The 4,493-nt window shown below is 34.9% G+C and overlaps 1 long non-coding RNA gene across 1 annotated transcript; it reads left to right on the top strand.

Moving 5' to 3' along the window:
- Positions 1-1,672: 1,672 nt before the first annotated feature.
- On the top strand, positions 1,673-3,612 carry LOC147491299 (uncharacterized). Its single transcript, XR_015199377.1, has 4 exons — positions 1,673-2,266; positions 2,795-3,108; positions 3,243-3,365; positions 3,444-3,612. It is a non-coding gene; the product is annotated as an uncharacterized LOC147491299 (long non-coding RNA).
- The last annotated feature ends 881 nt before the right edge of the window (positions 3,613-4,493 follow it).

The following is a 4,493-nucleotide window of genomic DNA, read 5'->3' on the forward strand; positions in this document are numbered from 1 at the left end:
TATAAAACCAAATCTCCAAAAGTCCGTGAATCCTGCAATATGAGGACTTTTACTTCCAAATGTCTGTGAAGATTTGTCTAACGTCGCTATCAATATGGCATATATTGAGCTACCAAGGTCATAATCTCTCATATTATGCAAATCAGAAACATAATCATAATATCCAAGTCGTACGGTAGAATGACCATTTGAAAACAAAACATGCCCAATAAAAAACATAAAAAAAACTCTAACATACACATCAGCACCCTCACTACCAAGTAGAACAGTCTAAGCTAACTCCGCTCGTGTATTAGGATCTAAGAGAGGTTCCATGTATGCAGTCTTAATATGAGATAACTTAATACCATAAAAATCGTAAGCATATGCATCCAAGCGAGGAAAAATCATAAGCATACTACCAATGTTATCATAATTTGTATTAAAAGGTATCGTTTGGCATATACCGATACTCAACCCGAAAATCATGGTGAAGTCTAGTAGTGTGAACCCCAACTCCGCACAAGGGAAATTAAATGTATAAGTTGTATTCTACCATCTTTCTATTAAAGCAATGACCACTGCCCAATCAGCCTTCTCATAATCTACATCAACTAAAAGACCCAAAGGTGTACACAAAATATTATCTCTAATATGTATAAACTCATCCATACTCTTAAGAACCTTCTACCACTCCCTAACACCAAGTATAAAGCCGATCTAACTCGGTAGTCAATAACTTGCTAATATTATGAAAAAATAATAATGCATATAAAATAAATAATTAATTGGTCAAACTTAACTAATTAATGCATAATATTCAAAATATTTAATCAAAACTAATTAATTACCTGAGAATAATTAGCCACTACACTCGACACGTGTTTTGTATCACATGTATAAGACACAATTTGCATATCAAGTGTTTCATCGGGATTAAATTGTCAATCAAAGTCGTTCAATTGATACTAAAGTACATAGGGATGTCTATCAATTGGTGTGACATCCTCGACGTCTTCTCCCCCACCGTCTTCTACTTATTTGGCTTCTTTTACCTCTACATCATCGCCAATGTTGTTTGTGTACTGCCAATACTCATCATCATCACCGTCGAAAGGTTGAAAATGATCCATATAAAATTTCAAAAGTTTAGGTAGGTTTTTGTTTTTTTAAAAAAATAAGGAGCGGGTTTATGAATTGAGGGAAAAGTTAAAAATGAATGAACCACGCGGTTTTGGTCATGTATATAAAGACATAGCACGTGGTATTTCAAACACCGCACGGTTTATGGAAAACCGAGTTGGCTTGGGCTTCTAAGGTGGACTTCAGTGGCACAGTTTTGATAAAACTGCGTGGTGCTATATGACGTGGTTTATCCAAAATCGCGTCATTTGATGTGAACTATTTGATATTGCTCCTGAAGTTGGTTGGTGTTTTTTTGGTTTGGTAGTTTGGTTCAAATATTTGGTGTTTTCTTGTGATCTCTAGACTTCAAAAAATATTATCTAGTCATCCACCTTACATTTTCTTCAGTAACAATTTTCAACTTTCTCAGCTAGCAATGACACCTGGATTCAAGGCCCACTTCTCTTAGGTGTTCGTCTTTGATTGATCTTGCAAGTAATCTAGTAAACCAAATATTCAGCATTAAAACATCTAAACCCCTTTAAAGGGGCGTGCCCGCGCTGTTAAGCCTGGCTTTAGCCGCTAGGACATAGAGGCTTTCATGAGCTAGCCTTCCACCGCCATACCCTCTTACTGCTTTTTAACATCTGTTGGTTTTAGCCTTCCGGCTGTGATTCCGTCTGTTTGCGCGGCATAGAGGCTTTCACGAGCTAGCCTTCCACCGCCATACCCTCTTACTGCTTTTTAACATCTGTTGGTAAAGCCTTCTAAGCCTTCCGGCTGTGATTCCGTCTGTTCGATCCTACCATAATGAAACACGTATTTTTCTCAGCCACTCAAGCCTTGAAGCCGTTATTTAAACTCATTTAGATAAAACCCCAAATTTCTTCTCACGTACGTTTTTATCTTCTGTATGCAAATTTATTTTCTCGCAGCTAACAAAACCCAAACTTGCCATTAGATCAAGAGTTACTCGAACTTCCATTTCAAATTAGCCAACTTTGCCATTGAAATAAATAAAAGATCAACAATCAGAAGCGCCTTGAAGCAAGTCTATTGGAATCAAGGATTTAGTTGATGGTTCACTCCTCCAATCAAGTGCCAATCCCTCAGAACCAGACGATTTTGCTACCCCATATCCATCTCATACGCTTCTTTGGAGGTTTCCCTACTTCGCGACTTTTTTATACTTGAAATTTTCTCTTTACAACTTCGCGCGCTGCTCTGTTTCTTTTTTTTAGTTTTCTAATTTATTGTGGGGAAAATGGTTTCCTGAGGTTTTCTTGCTTCGCTACTTTTTTAGGCTTGAAATTGTGTCTTGACAACTTCGGTGCTCTGTCCTTTTTTTTAGTTTTCTAATTTTTTGTGGGGAAAATGGTTTGCTGAGATAAGAGAACCAAATTAAAGGACAAGAATATGGCTTTGTTCATATTCAACAGCAACTGCGTCTACAAGAGCTTATGATACAGCTGTTTTTTTTTTTTTTTTTGTTTCGAACATATGTGCATAATAAAATGTATAAGCTAACCTCTCTCAACACCTTTAGATTGGCATTATTGCTCTTCTGTCTTTTACAACTTGGTTACACACTGTTCTTATAAATTTATTGTTTTGTTAAATGACTATTTATTCTTTGTAATAGTCTGTTGACATATGTGTATTAACTTTTTTTTTCTCTCTAATTGGATAGTCCAATGTCTTCGGTCAATAATCAGCCTATGACTTCCATGCTGCCAGAACCCTTAGAGGACCAACTTTCTCAACAAAGGAAGCACATTCATCGTGTTTGAGATATGACAGTTGAAGAGAGAGACGCTCAGCGAGAACATGACCGTATTCGGAAGAGAGCGCGTCGTTAGAGTATGTCAGAGGAACAACGTTATCAAGAAAGGGAGCGCAATCATCTGAGAAATCAAGAGTATCGACAAAGAATACGTATGAGGCAGGACACAATCGGGACATCCACTCCTACACAATTGCCATATGTCCTTGCTCCATCACCAGGTTAGCAAACAAAAAAAATTGTTTTCCTCTATTTCTTCATATTATCCTTATTATCATTTAAGTTTTTTGTTTTTACCTTCATCCAATTACTTCAGTTAACATTACTAATGATAATTATGCTACGCCGAGTGAAGACCGCTTTATTCCAGTTATGCAACAACATTTGCAATCAGAAATATCAAATTTAACTGCAACTTCCACCGGCCCGTTGCTAAATATTGACAACAATATTATACAAATTACTCTTGATTCTACAGGTATTATTTTTATTTCATTTATGATCTATTTGATTTTGTACTTTTGTTAGCTGACTTTCCATATCATTTTTTTCTTAGGAACGTCCACTTCAAACACGGATTTGGATTTTCGCACGGAATTGAATTTAGATGTTGACGTCTGTCCCAACACAGATGGTTTTAATGAAGAGATTAACAGTGTTGAAGGCGGTGACAGTGAATTTGCTAATGATATTTTTCATTCCTCATCAATATTGCATCCCACTGAGGAAGGTATACATATTTATATCCGATCCTCTCTCTGTTATTTACTACTATTAGTATACTTTTCATTAATTTGACTAACTGAATACAAAATATATGTTATTTTCTTCATTCAGCTGTTTTGTTTAGTCTTTTTACATTAACTTAGCTATTTATTGAGATGGTAAAGTATGTTATGATTAATGATGATACGTCAATATTTAACCATGCTTTATCAGCTATATATTGCTTTAATTTTGATTATATTCTTTATTTTCATTTGCTTATATATGCATGTATAATATTTGTATTTATTATTGTACGTTTTCTGTTTAATAGTTGTATCGTCCTCAGCAAACATAAACTTAGATGATACGGTTTGTTTACCAAATGTTCACTTCAATTATCAGAATGAGTCCATGCCTACAGGTTCTTATGCATGTTAAATTGTATATTTTTATTTATGTTTAGGGATCCAAATACAAACCTGTTAGAATAGACATAGTCTCATGAGACTCATCAATGGATACGTCAAGATGGCTTTATCAGCTATATATTGCTTTAATTTTGATTATCTTCTTTATTTTCATTTGCTTATATATGCATGTATAATATTTGTATTTATTATTGTACGTTTTCTGTTTAATAGATGTATCGTCCTCAGCAAACATAAACTTAGATGATACGGTTCGTTTACCAAATGTTCACTTCAATTATCAGAATGAGTCCATGCCTACAGGTTCTTATGCATGTTAAATTGTATATTTTTATTTATGTTTAGGGATCTAAATACAAACCTGTTAGAATAGACATAGTCTCATGAGACTCATCAGTGGATACGTCAAGATGCTCATCTACATTCATACGTGGTAACGGAGTGATACCTATAATTTTTCAATTTTATAT

This window comes from Coptis chinensis, chromosome 6 (assembly GCF_015680905.1).
Source record: "Coptis chinensis isolate HL-2020 chromosome 6, ASM1568090v1, whole genome shotgun sequence".
Lineage (NCBI taxonomy): Eukaryota > Viridiplantae > Streptophyta > Magnoliopsida > Ranunculales > Ranunculaceae > Coptis > Coptis chinensis.